A 23,854-nucleotide genomic window follows, 5' to 3' on the forward strand; every position below is an offset into this window, starting at 1 on the left:
TTATGGAAATACATAAAAATTCTGTGCATGGATTTTAAAAATGTACCAAAATGAACTTATCTTTTAATTCCATTTCTCATGAACTTTCGGAAATGCCACCATAAATCTAGAAAATGTTAGTATTAAAAATACTTTATTTTTAAAAGAATGTTCATTTATTTTTATTTATTTGAAAGGCACATCAACACAGAGAGACAGAGACAGATCTTCTATCTGCTAATTCATTCCTCAAATGCCTGCAACAGCCAAGGTTGGGCCAGGCTGAAGCCAGGAGTCTGGAACTCCATACCTCCATCTGGGTCTCCCATGTGGGTGGCAGGGACCCAAGTACTTGAGCCATCATCTGCTGCCTCCCAGAATGCACTAGCAGAAAGCTGGATGGGAAACAGAAGAGCTGGGACTTGAATTGGCATTCTGCTATGGGATGTAGGCATTCCGAGAAGGAGTTTCAACTGCTACACAACACCTGCTCCATAGACTTTATTTTTTTGAGTAGAAGGTACAACCTCCTCCACTATCAACATCCTGTACCAGAATGCTACAGTTATTAGACTCAATGAAGCTAGACTGACACACCATTATCTAGAGTTTACGTAAGACTTGGTGGACTCTCAGTGGAGGCTGATTCTGAATTCCCGGGGGATGGGGGTGGGTGGAGCTTCAGAGCTGGAGTCTTTATGAAAGGTCACTGGGTGCATACAAAGCAGAGAAATGCCCATGTTCAAATAGGCCCCTAACCAAGGCCAGTTCTCCTTCACTATGGCTGACGCAAGGCCAGGCTAGTAGGCCTAGGACTCAACACATTGATTCTCCATTCAGAGAAGAGACACTTAGGATTGCAAGAGACAGAGAGAACTATAGCTGCTCATCCCAGACTGGCTGCATAATCAGACAGGCCATGCATGGCCAGAAGTATAAAAGAAAGGGTTGTCTCTACATCGAGAATTGCAAAGCCTTTGTAAGGATCCCGGAATCTCCAGGTGACCACAGTTCCAAACAGCAAACAAAACCACGAACTCCCCAACCTCTGCCCCAGGCTTTGCACACCAGTCTGCATCCTGCCCGTTATTTCTCAGGCACTTCAAATCCTTCCTCGACCCTGCAAGACAACCTACAGCTGTGTAGGGAGAGGCAGGGAGATTCTAGCAAAGGATCAGAGAAAGTCCGTGGCCGATGAGGCTGCTTCAGTCAACAGTGAATCCTCAGTCCTAAAGGATGGTATAGAACGTGGAGACTCCTCTGGTGCAGAAGCTAAGGAACTAGAGATTTAACAGTGTTTAGACTCGGAAAGTCCGCTTCTGAGAGAAACACTAGCATTGATAGGGTGTAACTAGGCAGTTAGAATTTAGGTGAGCTGTCGTTCTTCTTGTAGGAAGGCAATGTAACCCTCTCTCTTTAACTGTCAGTTCGCTCTGCAGCCTTCCCAGGTGCACCCTTCCCATCCGGGACCTGGGCGCATGCTCAGACCCCAGCCCAGTTGTACTTCCGATTGAGGCACCGCCTCTTTCCTTTTAAAGGAGATGGAGGGTGGGTGACCGTTTTCTTTCCGCCTGGGACGGGTCGGGACTCTAGAGGGGCTCTCTCGCTCTCAGACGGATGTGTTCTCTCGTCTAGAGGTACTGGGTTTCCGTTTTTCTTTCTCTTACGGGCGACTCTGGCTCGTTGGTGTTGGGTATTTCTCACTGTGGGGCTGCGGCCCACACTCGCATGTGAATGTGTGTTTATTCCCTCACTGTTAAACAATTCTGGTCCTACTTACACACAATACTAGATTCCATCTAGCGTTTCGATGTATCTCTGTGGGAGGCAAGGACCTGGACTGGAAATTAATACATTCAGTAATATATACTCATTGACATCAGCGTGAACTTTGAGTCTTACAGACCTGAATGGAAATCCCAGCTCTGCTGCTTGCTAGCTGGATTACTCTTCTCTCTGAGCCTCATTTTCCTTACAAGTGGCGAGGAGGTAGGGGCGCCTGCCTTCCAGTGCTTTTGTGAGGCTTTGTTGAAAAGGTGGAGCCAGCCGGCAGTAGGTGCTCAGTAACTGAGAAACGCCGTGAAATCATTTGTTCCTAACGGGAGCAGCGCGGCCGGCACTGCGCTGCCCTCACCCCGGGCCAGGGACTGGAAAGGCCAGCAGAGCCGGGAAGACAGGCTGGAGGCAGGTGGTGCCATCTAAGCGGAGAAGTGAAACTATACCTCAACGTCAACAGAGACTTGGCTAGGCATGTGTGATTCTTGTTGTCCCTGGCCTTTCTAATTCTGCTCCTGGCTCGTTAAGTCTGTCTGCATCAGAGTCATGTTGTCTTGATTACTTTGGCTGTGTAGTCAATCTTGAAATCAAGTTATGTAGGTTCTCCAATGCTATTTAACAAAGTTGCTTTGGTTGTTATAGGTCCATGTAGAATTAGCAGTCCGTTGTCAATTTCAATGAAAGAATTTCTCGGGTTTTTGGTTGAGATTGCATTAAAAGTCCAAACTAGGGGGAAAGGATATTTTAACAACAGTAAGTCTTCTGATTTATAAATGCGGTTTCTCTATTTTTCAGATCTTTAATTTCTTCAATGTTCTGAAGTTTTCAATGTAGCTGTCTTTCAGATTTTTCTTTAGATTTTTTTCCCTAAGTGCTTTACGCTTTTGGTGCTATTATAAATTTTTTTTTCAAAGCAGCAAAATGAATCAAAATGAATGGCACAAGGTATACAAAAGTCTGATTTGAATTTTGATCCTAAGGAAACTCATTTGATGTGTCTTTGAGAACATAAATGTTAGCTGATAAAGACAACCAGTATTCTTTTACTTTGCATTTATGTTATGCTGAATTTATGCCCAAATCATGAGTTTTTGTGTCTGCAGTTTCTTCTGGGATACTCTTTTCTTCTGTGCCACCTTCTCTTCTGGTTTAGGAATTAAGTGAGAAGCAGTATGGCAGGGGAGCACATGCAGGTGTTAATCTGACCATGAGCTCTGTAGAGACGGTGGTAAATCCTGAGTGCTTTGTCTGCCTGCATGTGTCTAACGACCAAAGAAGCTACATCCAAACCCTTAAGTTCAGCATCACTCTGTGCATTTTTAAGCATGAGCAATAAAAATTCAGCGCTCTTTTTGGGCCACCCACCCTGTTTCTGGCCCCACTGTTTGGCCTGGGCACACCTGCCAATTCTGCCATTGTAGTGATAGAATGGCACATTTTGCTTCTCTAATGGGACATTAGATACTTGTGGGTTTTTAGATATGCAAACCCTTGGTGGCCTGGAAAATTTCTAGGCGTTCTTCAGTAAACATAAAGATCCGAACCTCTTGATTTACATAACTTTATGGGATTTTCCGGGTCAAATTAATAGCAAACCATTTCACAGATCACCTAAGATCGCTTACTGGAAGAATATTTTTAAAATGCAGGTATAATTAATATAATAAAATGCACAGAACTTAAATACTCAGTGACAGTTTTATACTGTATAACTAACACCGCCTAAAACAAAATGGGGACCGTTTCCATATCCCAGAAAGATTCTGAGTGTTGCTTTCCAGTCAATCCCTAGCAAAACTTCACTCCACCAAGAGCAACCATTTTCTTTTTTTTTTTTTAACTTTTATTTAATGAATATAAATTTGCAAAGTACGACTTATGGATTACAATGGCTTCCCCCCCATACCGACCCTCCTACCCGCAACCTTCCCCTTTCCCACTCCCTCTCCCCTTCCATTCACATCAAGATTCATTTTCGATTATCTTAATATACAGAAGATCAGCTTAGTATACATTAAGTAAGGATTTCAACAGTTTGCTCCCACACAGAAACATAAAGTGAAAAATAATAGATGATTTTTTTTAAATGATGATGAAATCAGATCAGACCTATTGTCATGTTTAATCCCAGTGAGAGTCAACCTGGGAATTGATAATTTCTTTTTTTTTTTTTTTTACAGAAGATCAGTTTAGTATGCATTAAGTAAAGATTTCAACAGTTTGTACCCCCATAGAAACACAAAGTGAAATATATTGTTTGAGTACTCGTTATAGCATTAAATCTCAATGCCAGCACATTAAGGACAGAGATGCTACATGAGGAGTAAGTGCACAGTGACTCCTGTTGTTGACTTTACCAATTGACACTCCTGTCTATGGCATCAGTAATCTCCCTATGCACCAGTCATGAGTTTCCAAGGCTATGGAAGCCCCTTGAGTTCTCCGACTCTTATCTTGTTTAGACAAGGTCATAGTCAAAGTGGAGGTTCTCTCCTCCCTTCAGAGAAAGGTACCTCCTTCTTTGAAGACCTGTTCTTTCCACTGGGATCTCACTCACAGAGATCTTTTGCCAGAGTGTCTTGGCTTTCCATGCCTGAAATACTCTCATGGGCTTTTCAGCCAGATCTGAATGCCTTTAGGGCTGATTCTGAGGCCAGAGTGCTATTTAGGACATCTGCCATTCTATGAGTCTGCTGAGTATCTCACTTCCCATGTTGGATCACTCTCCCCTTTATTTATTCTATCGGTTAGTGTTAGCAGGTACTAGACTTGTTTATGTGCTCCCTTTGACTCTTAGTCCTTTCATTATGATCAATTGTGAACTGAAATTGATCACTTGGAATAGTGAGATGGCATTGGTACATGCCACCTTGATGGGATTGAATTGGAATCCCCTGGTATGTTTCTAACTCCACCACTTGGGGCAAGTCAGCCTGAGCATGTCCCAAATTATACATCTCTTCCCTCTCCCATTCCCACCACCATGTTCAACAGGGATCACATTTCAGTTAATTTTCAACACTTAAGAATAACTGTGTATTAATTACAGAATTAAACCAGTCATATTAAGTAGAACAGACAAAAAAACTACTAAGAGGGATAATGTATTAAGTTGTTCATTAACAGTCAGGGCTATGCTGGTCAAGTCACCATTTCCCATAGTGTCCATTTCACTTCAACAGGTTTCCTTTTTGGTGTTCAGTCAGTTGTCACCGATCAGGGAGAACATATGGTATTTGTCCCTTTGGGACTGGCTTATTTCACTCAGCATGATGTGTTCCAGATTCCTCCATTTTGTTGCAAATGACTGGATTTCGTTGTTTCTTACTGCGGTATAGTATTCTAAAGAGTACATATCCCATAATTTCTTTATCCAGTCTACCGTTGATGGGCATTTAGGTTGGTTCCAGGTCTTAGCTATTGTGAATTGAGCTGCAATAAACATTAGGGTGCAGACCGCTTTTTTGTTTGCCAATTTAAATTCCTTTGGGTAAATTCCAAGGAGTGGGATGGCTGGGTCGAACGGTAGGGTTATCTTCAGGTTTCTGAGGAATCTCCAGACTGACTTCCATAGTGGCTTGACCAGTTTGCATTCCCACCAACAGTGGGTTAGTGTCCCTTTTTCCCCACATCCTCGCCAGCATCTGTTGTTGGTAGATTTCTGCATGTGAGCCATTCTAACAGGGGTGAGGTGAAACCTCATTGTGGTTTTGATTTGCATTTCCCTGATTGCTAATGACCTTGAACATTTTTTCATGTGTGTGTTGGCCATTTGGATTTCCTCTTTTGAAAAATGTCTATTGAGGTCCTTGGCCCATCTCTTAAGTGGGTTGTTTGTTTTGTTTTTGTGGAGTTTCTTGATCTCTTTGTAGATTCTGGTTATTAACCCTTTATCTGTTGCATAGTTTGCAAATATTTTTTCCCATTCTGTCGGTTGTCTCTTCACTCTCCTGACTGTTTCTTTTGCAGTACAGAAACTTCTCAATTTGATGCAATCCCAATAGTTGATTTTGGCTTTGACTGCCTGTGCCTCCCGGGTCTTTTCCAGAAAGTCTTTGCCTGTGCCAATATCTTGAAGGGTTTCTCCAATGTTCTCTAGTAACTTGATGGTGTCAGGTCGTAGATTTAGGTCTTTAATCCATGTTGAGTGGATTTTTGTGTAAGGTGTAAGGTAGGGGTCTTGCTTCATGCTTCTGCACGTGGAAATCCAATTTTCCCAGCACCATTTATTGAATAGACTGTCCTTTCTCCAGGAATTAGTTTTAGATCCTTGATCAAATATGAGTTGACTGTAGATGTTTGGGTTGATTTCTGGTGTTTCTATTCTGTTCCATTTGTCTATCCATCTGTTTCTGTACCTGTACCATGCTGTTTTGATTACAACTGCCCTGTAGTATGTCCTGAAATGTGGTATTGTGATGCCTCCGGCTTTGTTTTTGTTGTACAAGATTGCTTTAGCTATTCGAGGTCTCTTGTGCCTCCATATAAATTTCAGCACCATTTTTTCCAGATCTGAGAAGAAGGTCTTCGGTATCTTGATTGGTATTGCATTGAATCTATAAATTGCTTTTGGGAGAATGGACATTTTGATGATATTGATTCTTCCAATCCATGAGCATGGAAGATTTTTCCATTTCTTGGTATCCTCTTCTATTTCTTTCTTTAAGGTTTTGTAATTTTCATCATAGAGATCTTGAACGTCCTTGGTTAAGTTTATTCCAAGGTATTTGATTGTTTTTGTAGCTATTGTGAATGGGATTGATCTTAGAAGTTCTTCCTCAGCCATGGCATTGCCTGTGTATACAAAGGCTGTTGATTTTTGTGCATTGATTTTATACCCTGCTACTTTGCCAAAATCTTCTATGAGTTCCAATAGTCTCTTAGTAGAGTTCTTTGGGTCCCCTAAATAAAGAATCATGTCATCTGCAAAGAGGGATAGTTTGAGTTCTTCCTTCCCAATTTGTATCCCTTTAATTTCTTTTTCTTGCCTAATAGCTCTGGCTAGAACCTCCAGAACTATATTGAATAGCAGTGGTGAGAGTGGGCATCCCTGTCTGGTACCAGATCTCAGTGGAAATGCTTCCAACTTTTCCCCATTCAATAGGATGTTGGCTGTGGGTTTTTCATAGATTGCTTTGATTGTATTGAGGAATGTTCCTTCCAAACCCAGTTTGCTTAGAGTTTTCATCATGAATGGGTGTTGTATTTTATCAAATGCTTTCTCTGCATCTATTGAGATAATCATATGGTTTTTCTTCTGCAGTCTGTTAATGTGGTGTATCACGTTGATTGTTTTGCACACATTGAACCATCCCTGCATACCAGGGATAAATCCCACTTGGTCTGGGTGGATGATCTTTCTGATGTGTTGTTGCATTCTATTAGCGAGAATTTTATTGAGGATTTTTGCATATATGTTCATCAGGGATATTGGTCTGTAATTCTCTTTCAGTGCTGCATCTTTTTCCGGCTTAGGAATTAAGGTGATGCTGGCTTCATGGAAAGAATTTGGGAGGATTCCCTCTTCTTCGATTGTTCTGAATAGTTTGAGAAGAATTGGAGTTAGTTCTTCTTGAAATGTCTGGTAGAATTCAGCAGTGAATCCATCTGGTCCTGGGCTTTTCTTTGTTGAGAGGGCCTTTATTACTGTTTCAATTTCTGTCTCAGTTATGGGTCTGTTGAGGTTTTCGATGTCTTCCTGGTTCAATTTAGGTAGGTTGCATGTGTCCAGGAATCTATCCATTTCTGATAGGTTTCCCTGTTTGCTGGCGTACAAGTCCTTGTAGTAATTTCTGATGATTCTTTTTATTTCTGTGGTGTCTGTTGTTACATTTCCTTTTTCATCTCTGATTTTATTGATTTGGGTCTTTTCTCTTCTTTTTTTAGTTAGTTGGGCCAATGGGGTGTCAATTTTGTTTATTTTTTCAAAAAACCAGCTCCTCGTTTGGCTGATCTTTTGTAATGTTTTTCTTGATTCAATCCTGTTGATTTCTTCTCTGATTTTAATTATTTCTCTTCTCCTACTAGATTCGGGTCTGGTTTGCTGTAGGTTTTCTAGATCCTTGAGGTGAATTGAAAGCTCCTCTATTTGGTGCCTTTCCACTTTCTTGATGTAGGCACCTATTGATATAAACTTTCCTGCTTTTGCTGCATTCCATAAGTTTTGGTATGTTGTGCTGTTATCCTCATTTACTTCCAGAAAGTTTTTGATTTCTCTTTTGATTTCTTCTATGACCCATTGTTCATTCAGGAGCATGTTGTTCAATCTCCATGTGTTTGCGTATGCTCTAGGGATTCCTGAGTTGCTAATTTCCAACTTCATTCCTTTATGGTCTGAGAAGCTGCATGGTATGATTCTAATTCTTTTGAATTTGCTGAGACTTGCTTTATGGCCTAGTATGTGGTCAATCCTAGAGAAAGTTCCATGTACTGCTGAGAAGAATGTAAAATCTTTAGCTGTGGGATTGAAAGTTCTGTATATATCTGTTAGATCCATTTGGGCTATAGTGTCGTTTAAATCTACTGTATCCTTGTTGATCTTCTGTCCTATTGATCTGTCTATTTCTGAGAGTGGAGTATTGAAGTCCCCCAGTACTATTGTATTGGGGTCTAAGTCTCCCTTTAAGTCCGTTAATAAATCTTTTAGATAAACTGGTGCCCTGTAGTTAGGTGCATATACATTGATAATTGTTATATCTTCTTGTTGTATTGATCCCTTAATCATTATATAGTGCTCCTCTTTGTCTCTCTTAACAGTTTTTGTGGTAAAGTTTATGTTGTCCGATATTAAGATGGCTACGCCCACTCTTTTTTCATTTCTGTTGGCATGGTATATCTTTTTCCAGCCTTTCACTTTCGGTCTGTATGGATCTTTGTTGGAAAGATGTGTTTCTTGTAAGCAGCAAATAGATGGGTTTTGTTCCTTAACCCAATCAGCCAATCTGTCTTTTAACTGGACAGTTCAGGCCATTCACGTTCAATGTGACTAATGATAAGTGGTAACTTTGCCCTGCCATTTGCCAAAGATAAGTTCTAATATATGCTTTGAATTCCCTGTGATCTTTTGCTGTGAGGTTTCCTTCCTTTACCTTCTTTCATACTGATGACCGTGTTTCTGTGTTTCTGTGTGTAACACATCTTTAAGCATCTTTTGCAGGGCTGGACGAATGGCAACAAATTCTTTCAATTTCTGTTTGCTATGAAAAGTCTTTATTTCACCTTCATTCACAAATGAGAGCTTTGCAGGATATAATATTCTGGGCTGGCAGTTGTTCTCTCTTAGTACCTGGGCTATATCTCGCCATTCCCTCCTAGCTTGTAGGGTTTCTGATGAGAAGTCAGTTGTGAGTCTGATTGGAGATCCTCTGAGAGTAACCTGACGTTTCTCTCTTGCACATTTTAAGATCTTTTCTTTATGTTTCACTGTGGAGAGTTTAATTACAACGTGTCGTGGTGAGGATCTCTTTTGGTCGTGTTGGGGTTCTATGAGCTTCCTGTACTAGGATTTCTCTGTCCTTCTCCAAACCTGGGAAATTTCTGCTAATATCTCACTAAAAAGGCCTTCTAATCCTTTCTCCCTCTCCATGCCTTCAGGAACTCCTAGAACCCGAATGTTGGGTTTTTTAATAGTATCCTGAAGATTCCTGACAATATGTTTTAGATTTCTAATTTCCTCTTATTTTCTTTGGTCTGACTGTATCCTTTCCTGTTCTCTGTCTTCTAAGTCCGATATTCTCTCTTCTGCTTCACCCATTCTGTTTGTAAGGCTCTCTAATGTGTTTGTCATTTGATCTATTGAATTCTTCACTTCAGTACTATCACAGTTTCCTGTTGTACTAGTTGTTTCATTTCATTTTGATTCCTCCTTAATATTTCATTTTCACGAGAGAGATTTTCTATCTTGTCCATTAAGGATTTCTGTAGTTCAAGAATTTGTTTTTGAGAACTTCTTAATGCTCTTATCAATTTTTTGAGATCTGCTTCTTGCATTTCTTCTATGTCATCATCTTCAAAATCTTGAATTGGGGTGTCTTTTTCATTTGAGGGCGTCATGGTGACTTCCTTGTTTTACCTCGGTTTTTTCGTTTGTTATTTGGCATATTGGAGATATTTGGTTTCTTCAGTGTGGTGCTTTTTCTTGTTATACTATGACGCTAGATTAAGTGGACTATCTGTTTTTGATGGAGCCTTAGGGCTTGAGATGGGTGTGGCCTGAGAGCTCTGTTTGGTGTGCCAAAGGTGACACTTCCAGGTTAGGCGTGGTAAATCTCTCTCTCTCTCTTTTTTTTTGATTCAAAAGGGAAGTAATTCTGCGCAGCTGAAGGAAATTGGAGGTAGTTAGCAGGCAAATGATATACCCACAGGAGCCAGAGATCTGAAGCTCTTTCCCAAGGACCACACAGGGAATCTGTTCGGTCCTTAGAGTGGGCTCAAATTCTCCTTCAGTCTCCCACTGGGTTGCCAGAGTTACGGAATTGTAGCGTCTCTGGAGAGTGCTCACGTGAATTCCGTGAGTTCTCTCCCCCACCGTCTCTTTTTTCACAGTCTCAGTTCAGTAGCACCACAAATTTACTAGGTCCTAATCTCCTGTTAATTCGCCCCGCCCAGAGTCAGGTTTTTCTGCTAGGCTCAGGGCCGGTGCAGACCTGAGGTCGCTCTGCTTATGACGTATGTCCAAGATGGCGCCTGCTCTTTGTCTTGCTCGCCCTTGAGAGGTGAGCAGAGAGAGAGAAACCCGTGTCTGTACCAGTCACCCTTTTTTTTTTTTTTCCTCTCTCTCTCTCTTCCAGTTAGCCTGGTGAACTTTCCCCCCTCCGGGGGTCGTTCCCTCTAGTCTCCTCTCTCCGCTTGCCTGCCAGTGTCTCGGGCTATTGAGGTTCGGCTCACCTCGCGTTCCAGCACTGGTGTGTTGAGTCTGCCGCTGGTGTCCCGAACTGTGGGCTCCCACGCTCTCCACGCAGGTCCACTGTGAATCACACGTTCCGGAAGAGTTTCTTCTGCTGTTTCCTCCCCTACTCTTCCTTGAACCTGCAGTATCTCCACTTTTATTAAACTTTCTCTCCCCGGACTATCAGTGTGCTCCCTTCCTATTCCGCCATCTTGCCTCATCCCAGAGCAACCATTTTCTTTTCTCTGTCACTGTGGATTGTGTTTTGCTTGTTTGGGATTTCATGTAAATGGATTCATGCAATTTATTTTAGATCTTGCTTCTTTTACTTAACATATTTGAGACTAGTCCATGTTTTATATGTTTAGTCTTTTTATTGCTGAGTACTATTGTAATGTATGAGTCAACAGCAATTCATACATTTGAGCTGTTTCTAGTTTAAGACTATTATGAATCAGACTGCTATGGAGATCATTGCTCAAGTTGTTTTGTGGGTTTATGTTTTCATTTCTCTTGTGTAAATACAGAGGAATGGAATTTCTGGGCCCTAGGTAGATGGATGGTTACCTTTATTACAAACTTCAAACAATTTTTTATTAATATAAAGGGAACAGATTTCATGTATTTCATAGGTACAGTTCTAAGAAGATAACCATGCATCCCTCCCTTACCCTACCTTCCTCCAATCCCCCTTGTTCCCTCCCTTCTTTTTATTATTTTTTGCAAAGCCATATTTTAAATCCACCCTAAAATCACAGGTTTAACTCACCACTAACCATAATATTCAACAAGTAAAAATTAGGGAGACCACAGTCCCACTGGAGTATAAACAGGGGCTAAAAACGACAATCACTTCACAAGATGTCTGTTTCATTCTTATACTTTTTTTTGTATTCTATATTAACTGCCACATATCATATTAAACATGATATTTGTCTTTTTGAGACTGACTTATTTCACTAAGCATAACGGTTTTCAGTTGCATCCATTTTGTTGCAGAAGACAAGATTTCATTCTTCTTATGGCTGAGTAGTATTCCATATTGTATATACGCCACATTTTCTTTATCCAGTCATCAGTTGCTGAGTATCTGGGTTGATTCCATATCTTAGCTATTGTGACTTTAGCTAAAATAAACATGGGAGTACAGATAACTCTGATATGTTAATTTCAGGTAAATTCCTACAAGTGGGATGGCTGGGTCTTATGGTAGATCTATTTTGGGATCAAAATTTCTGAGGAATCTTCAAACTGTCTTCTATAATGGTTGTGCTAGTTTACTTTCCCACCAAAAGTGTATTATGGTACTTTTTCCCCTACATCCTCACCAGCATTTATGGATTTCAGATTTTTTTTTTTTTGACAGGCAGAGTTAAACTGTGAGAGAGAGAGAGAGAGAGAGACAGAGAGAAAGGTCTTCCTTCAGTTGGTTCACCCCCCAAATGGTCGCTACGGCCGGTACACTGCGGCCACTGCGCCGCGCCAATCCGAAGCCAAAAGCCAGGTGCTTCCTCCTGGTCTCCCATGCGGGTGCAGGGCCCAAGTACTTGGGCCATCCTCTACTGTCTTCCCGGGCCACAGCAGAGAGCTGGACTGGAAGAGGAACAACCGGGACAGAATCCAGCGCCCCAACTGGGACTAGAACCTAGGGTGCCAGTGCCGCAGGTGGAAGATTAGCCTAGTGAGCTGTGGTGCCGGTCTTAGATTTTTTTTTAAGACAGTTTATTTGAAAGAGTAACAGAGAAAGAAGGAAAAACACAGAGATATCCCATCCCAAATGGCTTCAAGGGGAGAGCTAGGCTGGTTCAAAGCCAGAAGTCAGTAGCTTCATCTGGGTCTCTTAATGGGTGCAAGGGCCCAAGGATTTGCACCAGTCTCTGCTGCTTTCCCAGGCACATCAGCAGGGAGCTGGACTGGAAGTAGAGCAGCTGGACTCAAACTGGTACCCATATGGGATGCCAGTACCACAAGTGGCAGCTTTACCAGCTGTGCCACAGTACTGGCCCCCCTTGTACATTTCTTAACTGGATTATTAGTTTCACTGTTGTCAATTTTCTTGAGTTGTTTATACATTCTGGATATTAATCCTTTATCAGTTGCATAGTTTGCAAATATTTTCTTCTATTCTGTTGGTTGCCTCTTTGGTTGTTTCTTTTGCAGTGAAAAAGCTTCTTAGCTTGATGTAATCCCATTTGTCTATTTTTGCTTTGGTTGCCTGTGTTTCTAGGGTCTTTTCCAAGAAGTCTTTGCCTATGCCATTGTCTTACAGAGTGTCCCCAATGTTCTCTTTTAGTAAATTTTATTGTATCAGGTTGTAGATTTAGATACTTGATTATTTTGAGTTGATTTTTGACTAACGTGTCAGGTAAGAGTCTTTTCATACTTCTGCATGTGTAGATCCACTTTTCTCAGCACCACTTGCTGAAGAAACTGCCTTCTAGCAGGGATTGATTTTAGTTCGTTTGTCAAAGATGAATTGGTTGTAGATGTGTGAATTGATTTCTGGGGTTTCTATTCTGTTGTTCTGTTGATCTACGTGTTTGTTTTTGTGCCAGTACAAGGCTGTATTGTTTATAACTGCCTTGTGGTATGACTTGAAATCTGGTATTGTGATGCCTCCAGGTTTGTTTTTGTTGTTTAAGATTGTTTTAGCTATTCAGGATCTCTTGTGTTTCCATATGGATTTTAGCATCAGTTTTTCTAGATCTGAGAAGAATGTCCTTGGTATTTTGATTGGGATTGTATTGAAATCTAAATTGCTTTGGTTAGTATGGGCATTTTTGATTATATTAATTCTTCAATCCATGACCATGTAAGATTTTTCCATTTTTTTGTGTGTTCTATTTCTTCCTTTAATATTTTATAATTTTCACCGTCAAGATCTTTCACATCCTTGCTTAAATTTATTCCAAGATATTTAAATTTTTTGTAGCTGCAATGAATGGTACTGATTTTACAAGTTCTTTCTTGGCCACAAGATTATTTGTGTATACAAAAGCTATTGATTTTTGTGTGTTGATTTTATACCCTGCAAGTTTACTAAACTCTCTTATGAGTCTCTTAGTGGAGTCTTTTGGTTTTCTTCATGTAGGATCATGTCATCTACAAATATGAATAATTTGATGTCCTCCTTTCCAGTTTGTATCCCTTTGATTTCTTTTTCTAGCCTACTGGCTCTGGCTGAAACTTCCAGGACTGTATTGAATAGCAGTGGTGAAAGTGGGCATCCTTGTCTGATTCTGGATCTTAATGGAAATACATCCAGCTTTTCCATCTCAAGATGCTGACTGTGGGTTTGTCACAGATTGCCTTGATTGTGTTAAGGGATGTTCCTTCTATATCCAGTTTTCTTAAAGTTTTTTTATGAAATGATATTGTGTTTTATCAAATGCTTTCTTTGCATCTGTTGAGATAATTGTATGGTTTTTATTCTTTAATTTGTTATTGTGATGTATCACATTTGTTGATTTGCATATGTCAAACCATCTTTGTATCCCTACGATAAATCCCACTTGGTTTGGGTGAATGATCGTCCACCATTGTTGTATTCAATTAGCTGGTATTTTGTTGAGGATTTTTGCATCAAGGTTCATCAGGGATATTGGTCTGAAGTTCATTTTCTTTGTTGTTCTCTTTTTCTGGTTTGGAAAGTAAGGTGATGCCATATAGAAGAGTTTGGGAGGACTCCCACCCTTTCAATTGTTTTGAATAGTTTGAGAAGAATTAGTTCTTCTTTAAAGGTTTGATTGAATTCAGCAGTTAAACTATCCAGTCCTGGGCTTTTCTTTGTTGGGAGGGTTTTTATTACTGATTCAATCTCCATCTTGTGTTATTGGTCTATTTAGTTTTTCTGTGCCTTCATGACTCAATTTAGGTAGACTGTGTCCAGAAATCTATTTCTTCTAGACTTTCCAGTTTGTTGCCATATAGCTCAAATAGTTCTTAAAGCTGTTTGTACCATCGTGCATTCCTAAAATCCTTTATATGGCTTTTATGGCTCATGCTTTTTGTGTCCAATCTTTACCTTTCCCAAAGTCTCAGATATTTTCTCCTAAAAGCTTTATGGCTTCAGGTTTCAAATTCAGATGTATCTCCATCTCAAATTTTAAGCTTTATTAAGGTTGAAAAATGGTTTTAAATTCATTTTTTTTACAAATATCTAGTTGTCTCAATGACATTTTTTAAAAAAGATATTGCAGAATCTTTAGGACATTTATATCTAATGTAGTTGTTGTTAGGCTGGAGTTACATTTGTCCTTTGGTTACTTTCAATTTTGCACATTAATGGCTCCATCCTATCTTTTGGGTTGATTATAAATTTGCATTCCATTTAATTTGCTCTCTTGTCTGTGCTGTATCTCTTTTTAAAAATTTTTAAAAATTGATCCACTTAGGGTAAGTCTTCTCAACCTTGGTACTATTGACATGTTGGGCTAGAAAGTTCCTTACTGGATATGCTTTCTTCTTATTTAGTTTCTTTATGGTTTGCTGATCTTCCCGGTTTTATTTGTTGATATTGTTCATAAAATTTGAGTAATGTATGACCATTGTTTTCTTTAAAAATTTTTCTGGCCCATTCTTACTCTTATCTGGCATTTGAATGCATATTTTATAGTGCACTGCATGTCCCTGACAGTTTGTTAATTTTTCTTCAGTCTTTCCTTCAGATTGGGTAATATGTGTTGATCCAGTTCACTGACTCCTTCTGTTGCTACTTCCAAGTTCTATAAAAACCCATCCAGTGAATTTTTTATGTATGTTATCTACTTTTATATTCCCATATTTTCATTCTAATTTTCCATTTCTTGGCCAGAGAGTTTTCTTATGTAGTTTCCCATTAAGTCCACAGTTACCTTTAACTTTTTGAATGTATTTATTGTAGATGCTGCAAAGTTCAATATGTAGGCCTTTCAATGCTGGTTGGTATTGACTGCTGTTTTCTCATGCTTGGTCACATTTTCTTATTTCTGTGTGTGTCTGGTAATTTCTTGATTATCTAATGTCCCAGATAATGGGAAGGAAGTGTTACAAACAAGTAAATATTCTGAATTCTATTATCTTCCTCTGAAGAATATTGATTTTTGTTCTAGGTAGCTGTTCAGTTATCAGTTGATCATCTTGATTTCATGGTGTCTTGAGGGGCACAAAGTTGGGGGGAGAACAGGTGATTGTTTTTGGAGCCAGTCTGTGAAAGCCTATGTAAGGTGTGTCCCAAACCCCTCTAAATTGCTGGACCTTAACTCCCAGTTCCGTGCTTTGCAGATCTTGTCAGCACTACAGTTTAGGCTAGTTCAGAAGTAGGCCTTAATCCAGAGAGTGGCCCTTATTCCTAGATACAGTCTTTTCAAGTGTTCAGCTGGATGTCTAGTTATTAAGACATGTGATAATAATGTCACTTTACTCTCCTTGGGCCAGAACTTGATGTTTCCTGGCAATGCACAAACTCAAGTATCTCAATTCTGCTCTCAATCCCATAGCAACCACTGTTAAGCATTGGGTAGTTTCAACTTGAACACATGCAGTAAAGCCCTAAGCTAAGGATTCATGAGGGACCTATATATGGATTTATGAATCTCCCCCTTCCACCCTCTTACAGCTGAAAAGATTCTAGCCACTTCCCTTTTTCCCAACTCTGACTTCCATAAACTCGGTTCGGTCCAATTCTACTTGTGTACTGTACTGTGGCTTTCTATGCCACAGTCGGAAAATCATCCCTGCATAGGGGCTGAGGTGATTATGGACAACTTGTGACTTCTGGCCAGGATGGCTGTTTTCTACTGCCTATTGTCCCAAGACTGAAAACACTTGCCTGCTACACTCTGTCTAGTGTTATGATCATTTACAGTTTTTGGCTTTGCACAATCTCAGACAACCCGTCACAGCTGGGAGAGGAAGGCTTTTGGATTCCTTGATAGTTTTTAAGTCTTTGATGTGAACTGATCCTGAGGCCCCATTGAAACACTTATTTCACAGGGATTCTATGAGGCACCACTAAACTGCTTACACTGAAGTCCTCTTTCAGCTTAAGTTACTGGATCTGCTGTTACTTCAAAAACTGATAAATTATCACTACAGTATTTTTTAATATAAAAAAGGAGAGAGGAGGAGAGGAGGAGAGATGGAGTAAATATAAATGTAGGTTAATTATCCTTAATCTGAAATCTGAAATGCCCCAAACTCAAAAAACTTTGGATTAGAAAAGCTTAGCTGGTAGAGGCTTTGCAGATATTACAGAATGCTAAAACTCTGAAATCTGAAACACTTCTGGTTCCTTGAATTTTGGTAAGGGATACTCAGCCTGTACCCCAACCCTGGAAGTGAAGGCAACATGTATGTCACTTGATTCCCATGTCTTTAGGTCTGCGTCAGGGGTTGGAAAAGTCTATATTCTTGAGGCCAGCATTGTTGCACAGTGGGTTAAGCTGCTGCCTACAACACCAGCATCCCATATGAGCACCAGTTTGAGTTCTTGCTGCTTCACTTCTAATCCAGCTCCCTGCTAACACTCCTGACGAATGAAAGATGGCCCAAGTTAGAAGACCCAGAGTCTCAGGCTCCTGGCTTAGACCTGGCCTATCCCTGGCTATTGCAGCTATTTGGGGAGTGAACCAGCAGATCAAAGATTCTCACCCCTCTTTCTCTCTGTAATTCTACCTTTCAAATAAATAAATAATTTTTTTAAAAACATCTCCATATCGGTATTCTAACCTACTTGACAAACACCCATCCTGAAATTTTTAGTTATCTCCACATTTTTTAAAAACATTTTTAAAATTTAATTTATTTGAAAGGCAAAGTTACAGAGAGAGAGGGAGAGACAGAGATATCTTCCATCTTCCAGTCAAAATGGCTGGTGCTGGGCGAGATCAAAGCCAGGAGCTTTTTCCAGGTCTCCCACATGGGTAAAGGAGCCCAACTACTTGGGCCATGTGGGATGCTGGCATTGCAGGTGGCATCTTTACCCACTAAGCCACAGCAAGGCCCCCTCCACATTTCTATATTGAGAATTTTCTACCTAGACAAAGAAGTAGAAGACCAAAATTTGTTGGATGCAGTTTACTCTGGCTGTCAGATCTTATTTTTTGGGTTTGTTATGCCCAATTCCAAATTCAGCGATCTGGTGGATTGACTTTATTATTGTTTTTTTAATCATCAAGATCCTGGGCCCTGCTCACATTTAGGCATTTAATTTTCAGAATATCTAAATGTCTCCAAATTGCCCACTGTTTTTTACTGCACTTTGAGAAAATCTTAGCAGATGGTATTTTGTTCTGAACACTTTTCCCACAGTGTCATGTTGCTGGAATCTACATGTATACATTGCAAATCTTTTATTAACCTAATTACACTATGTAAAATTTGTCAGTGTTACTAGAAAGCTGGGTAAGAGTTGTGTTAACAATAAACATGTTTATTGCACACATTTGTAAAAGTCCTTGTTTTGAACCAGAGCCAGGCTTATTCGTGTTCCAATTAAAAGCACTCAAAGTCTCAATATCTTCTATCTCTTTTGTTATGTTTTGGTCTTGTCCTCCACCCATGAATGAATTGTTTTCTGGTTTCTACATATAAACTCAACACTTACCCAACTCACAAGCGTAGGGAAATTATGTACCTGTGTTTGAACCAATAGAAAACAGCAGAAGCCCCATGTGTAAAGTGTAACTTTAAAGTGTTTATTTTTGCTTAAATTGTGTCATCAAGGATGAATTTTTAGTTGTTCATTTTGTATACAATAACACAGAATCACTGGTTGCATGAACACATCAGTCTCTACAAGGCTAACTCTACCTCAGCACACATCAAGAGGACCCAAATGGCACACCATGCATCTTAAGTGACCACACATTGCCACATACTCAGCTCATCTACAGGTAATGCTGTACACCTAACATTGTGATTTTGTCTTAAATGTCTCTTAGAGACAATTATAGAATGGTGGGTATAAAAACCTCTGAAGAAAACCAAGATAATGAATGCCAGGTTTTTTTTTTTTATATTTATCATACATAGATTTTAAGGACTAACTTACCAGAAAGCCCAATTGATTTGAGCAGTCATTTTGATCCATGCCTTGATTATTTAATACAAAGTGAAGATTCCTAAAAGAACCATTTCTAATAAGTTATGGATTCTGGTACCTTTTTAATAACAACTCCCTGTGATTTTTAAAGTAGCAAGAAAATGGTGTTGGAAAAATTTTTCCTGAGGTTGAAATATGTATAAAAAAAAGCTTGTAGAGTAACTTTTAAAATTCAGCAGGATAATCCACAAAAAAGGGTAGTTTTGGTTTTTCTTTCCCTTTTCTTTCTCTCCCGACATCTTTCTTCTTTCCTTCTTTAATAACTAGGTTCCACCTGTCATTTTAACCTTACCAAATCAGAAATTTGCTTGACTTAACTTGAATTCCCTTTGATAAATTCTCATGATTAAAAACAAAACAACAAAAGTCTTAATCCTGGTCACAATGATATATTCTTAATCTCTTACCATATACTATTATGCATAGGAAAGAATTATTCTAATTAGCAGGATTCTAATGTAATTTGGCAACAGCTAATATTACTTGGATAAAGAAGCCATTGGCACAAACAGGAAGAGATTTTTAAGGAAGGTGAGCAGGCAGGCAAATGTATAAATGTATAAAGTAACTACAGGTACAAATATCTAGTATTTAGTGTTCATATTTGAAGGCAAGAAATAATTTTGCCTCTAAAATATGCTAATTTCTCATGTAGTAGATTTGCTAATTCATAGACTCAAGAATACTGATGATAAATACTTTAGGTTTGGGGCATGGAGTTGTTACACTCTATAGTCTCATGGGAACAAAAATAAAAATAGGTCATGGACATTCTCTTTCCTCCTTGGTTTCCTTTAATGGAGGAATAGACAGCCTGGCTTTGAGCAGACTCCTGCTGAACCCTGACAGCTGCCTCCTTGTGTGGAAGCTTCTGGTGACCATGTCAGTCATACGTTCTTGCATCACCTTTTGTTGTGAGGCAATTCAGAAATTAAATGAGATATCATGCATTGTCTCGAGATATTTATATTTTAGTCAGACAATCCATAATTTAAAATGTGTTCATGCATAGGCAAAGGTAGAAGGCATAGTCAAGGAACTAAGAGGGGAAATACTCTTTTGGGCACCTAGACAAATATAAAAGTAGGATATCAGAAATTTGGATTATCAGGCTTCTGTCACACATAGGTTGCACTGTCCTTCCACTGGGTTTGTCCTGCCCACCTTTCTTGTTCCCCATAGGCTTTGAGGTCTTACCTTCTTACTCCATTCTTAAGAAAATAGGAGTAACTGTTGAAGTTTGCTTGGGTGTAGGCCAGATATCTCCAATTGCTTACCATCCTCTATTATGTTTAGATAAAAATTATTCAAATTCTGACATGTGATCAGAGGAAATCACAAAGGATATTGAATTTTACTTCATTCTGCCAGTACTGAGCCATATAATATCTGTGAAGCCCCACACAAAGCTATAAACCCCAATAAGGCAGCAACAAATAGTACCTGAGTGCTCACTCCTAGACATAGTCTTACACAGTCACTCCCTGGCACGTGTTGGATCCTCTGGAAGAACAATTAATAAAGGAAAGACTAAAGGCAAATGAAGTGACACCTGTATACCATACTGGAGTACCTGGGTTCAATTCCTAGCTCTGGCTCCTTATTCAGGCTTCCTGCCAATGTGGATTCTGTGAGGCAGTTATGATGGCTGAAATAATTGGGTTCCTGCCATCCACATGGGGATTTGGATTGTGTTCCCAGCTCCTGACTCATTGCCCTGCTCATTTCAAGAACCTGGGGAGTAAACCAGGTGATGAGAGTATTCTCTTTGTCTCAAATACAATCATACTTACTTAGAGCAAAAATAGTGACTTACCAATGCAATCTGTTCATAAGGTAGATCAATCTGTTGTAAATACAAAGATGCTTTCTTCCTTTTCTTTAAATATCTCATATATTTTACTTATAGGAATAAGCATTTGGACAGAATTTACTTTGGAATCCTTTGGAATTAACTGATAACTATTTTCCAAGGTTGTCAGAATAATTCTGAACTCACTAGCATTTCTTCACTTTTAACTGTGGGGAAAGGAGGGGTTTGTAGAGAGGGAGTGTGTGTTCATAAGCATGAGCTCTTCCACTGGCTGCTTCATTCCCCAAATGCCCATAATAGCTTGGATTAGACTGGCTGAAGCTGGAAGCCAGGAATTCAGTTAGGGTCTCTGACACATAGGGACCTCAATCCAGGTGTCTCTCCTGGGTGGAAGGAACTCAATCATTTGACTCATCACTGCTGCCTTCCAGGGTCCTCATTAGTGGGAAGCTGGAGTCAAGAACTGGAGCCAGGTATCAAACCCAGTTACTCTGATATGGAATGTGGGCTTCTTAACCACTATGTTAAATGCCTTCCCCCTTGAAATTTTTTTTCTTTTTTTCTGGTTGCCCATGGGAATGTTGGGGAATTCTTGTAGATTTCAACTCTGTGACTTATTAGAGTTCTGTAGGTGCGCTACATCAAAATCGCTTGCTTTAATAATTGAAGGGCAAATGGAAAGTCAATGTTATAGATGTTAATGTTGCAACATCAACACAGTGGTAAATTAACCAGGCTGAACACTACGTTCCAGAATAGAAGCAAAGGTCCTCTCTATTGGTATATTTATGATTGCATTTTCTAAATACATGCCTGGGATAAGAGGATAATGAAGTTGACAAATGTATATATACTGGTTGTAGTCTTGGAGCCAAAATCAGGAGAATTCTTGCTTAATGTTTCATGGTTCTAGCTTCTCTCCATGTAGCTGGATTTATATATTTATACTTTTGCATCATTACACCAAACAGTCATTATTTGTCCTTACGTATACTAAAGACATTAAGATTTTAAGCTTATATCATTCTCTTGGATTAAGGATGTCTGATATATCATTTCTATAAGGTTTTGAAAAATTATATAAGCAACATGAGCATTATATGGATTGGAAAACTCTCTAAGTACAAGAACATTAAATTAAATATTAAATGAGTGTAGTTCTGCAACCTGGATAGAGTTTCTGGATCCTGACTTCAGTTTGGCCCAGCCCCAGCTGTTGAGGCCATTTGGTGAGTGAACCAGTGAATGGACGAGCATGTTCTCTTTCTTTTTTTTTTTTGACAGGCAGAGTGGACAGTGAGAGAGAGAGAGAAAGGTCTTCCTTTTGCCGTTGGTTCACCCTCCAGTGGCCGCTGCGGCTGGCGCGCTGCGGCTGGCGCACCGCGCTGATCCGATGGCAGGAGCCAGGTGCTTCTCCTGGTCTCCCATGGGGTGCACGGTCCAAGCACTTGGGCCATCTTCCACTGCCTTCCCTGGCCACAGCAGAGAGCTGGCCTGGAACAGGGGCAACCAGGACAGAATCTGGTGCCCCGGCTTGGGACTAGAACCCGGTGTGCCGGCACCGCAAGGTGGAGGATTAGCCTAGTGAGCCGCGGCGCCGGCTGAGCATGTTCTCTTTCAATGTCACTCTGCCTTTTAGACAAATAAATATCTAAAAAAAATAAATTGAATACTCACTGGTATTCATGTCGGCATTTTGAAAATATTCAGTATGTTAAAATTTATGATTTTATGACTTTATTTGAAAGGCAGGGTTGGGGAGAGAGAAAATGATGGAAGGAGAGAGAGAGAGAGCAAAAGAGAGAGAGAGAAACGTTCCATCTGCTGGTTACTCCCCAAAATGGCCTCAACAGCTGGGGCCGGGCCAGGGCCAAGCCAGATCAAGCCAGGCCAGGCCTAAGCCAGGAGCTAGGAATTTTTCCCAGGTCCCTCATTTGGGTGTAGGGACCCAAGGACTTGAGTTGCCCTCCACTGCTTTCCCCAAGTATATTAGCAGGGAGCTGGATTGGAGGTGGAGCAGCCAGGAATGCAAACTGGCATGCCTACATGAAATGCTGCCGGCACAGCACCAGCCCGCATTTGACTTTTTTACTTGGGAATTCTAAAATGTGATTCCAACCATTTAGTATCTTATACACATGTTAGTACCTTCAAAAATCCTAAAAAGGGGGTATTTACTCTTTGAAAATGCAAAAATTTTAATGATTCAGGGTAAACTCATGTCCAGGAAACATGAGAATGGCAAAACCTAGGATAATAAAGGTGTTTAGGACAACAGTAAATGAGTCCAAACCTGTGCATTTTCACTGAGAAAAAATTAAATAAGGACTGTAATTTACTAATTCATAATGCTCATTTTCTCATTTCAATGTTATTTCCTTAGTGTCAGTAAGCACAAATACCAAAAAGTTTGAATCATGATGTACTAAAATACAATGCATTCTTTTCTTAATTTAAAAGATGTCTTCTTATATTATTCTTTGATTTTACCTTTTGTGTTTTTTTTTAATTCCTTTACATTTTTTTTAAATTTATTTGACAGGTAGATTTACAGACAGAGAGAAAGGTCTTCCTTCTGTTGGTTCACCCCCCAAATAGAGGTACGGCCCAAACTGCGCCAATCTGAAGCCAGGAACCAGGTGCTTCCTCCTGGTCTCCCACGCGGGTGCAGGGGCCTAAGCACTTGGGCCATCCTCCACTACCTTTCCAGGCCACAGCAGAGAGCTGGACTGGAAGAGGAGCAGCTGGGACTAGAGCCAGCACCCGTATGTGATGCTGGTGTCGCAGGCGGAGGATTAACCAAGTGAGCCATGGCGCTGGCCCTTAATTCCTTTACATTCTAACTTTGATCACACTGGAAATTAATTTTGAAGTTTTTTAATGAAAAAAGTGTTCCAAAGTATTTTTCTTAAATGTGATTCTGCCTGTACCATCAGCCCTGTAAAAAGGAAGCTTTGAATACTTCCTTGGGCAGGTGTTTGTTGTAGCAGTTAAGCCTCTGGTTGGGATGCCTACATCCCATATTGAGTTCAAGTCACAGTAGGTAATGGCTCAAGAGGTGGCATCCCTGCCACCCACCTGGGAAACCTGGATTAAGTTCCTAGGACCCAGGCATTGGGGAGTGAACCAGTGGATGGCAGTTCTGTCTCCCTACCTCTCTCCCTGACTCTCAAATGAATTAAATAAATATATTAAAAATTTACACTCTTTAAAATGCTGTATTCATTAACATACAGGAAAAGCATTAGCCAGTATTCTTAAAGGGAGGCCAGTTTTTTGAATAGTGAAAAGTGGTAACAGCTGATTACTACTGATC

The 23,854-nt window shown here is 40.0% G+C and overlaps 1 long non-coding RNA gene across 1 annotated transcript; it reads left to right on the plus strand.

The window, feature by feature from the left end:
• The first annotated feature begins 657 nt into the window (after nt 1-657).
• On the plus strand, nt 658-22,186 carry LOC138849348 (uncharacterized). Its single transcript, XR_011388081.1, has 2 exons — nt 658-1,616; nt 18,387-22,186. It is a non-coding gene; the product is annotated as an uncharacterized lncRNA (long non-coding RNA).
• The last annotated feature ends 1,668 nt before the right edge of the window (nt 22,187-23,854 follow it).

This window comes from Oryctolagus cuniculus, chromosome 4 (genome assembly GCF_964237555.1).
Source record: "Oryctolagus cuniculus chromosome 4, mOryCun1.1, whole genome shotgun sequence".
NCBI classification, from domain to species: domain Eukaryota; kingdom Metazoa; phylum Chordata; class Mammalia; order Lagomorpha; family Leporidae; genus Oryctolagus; species Oryctolagus cuniculus.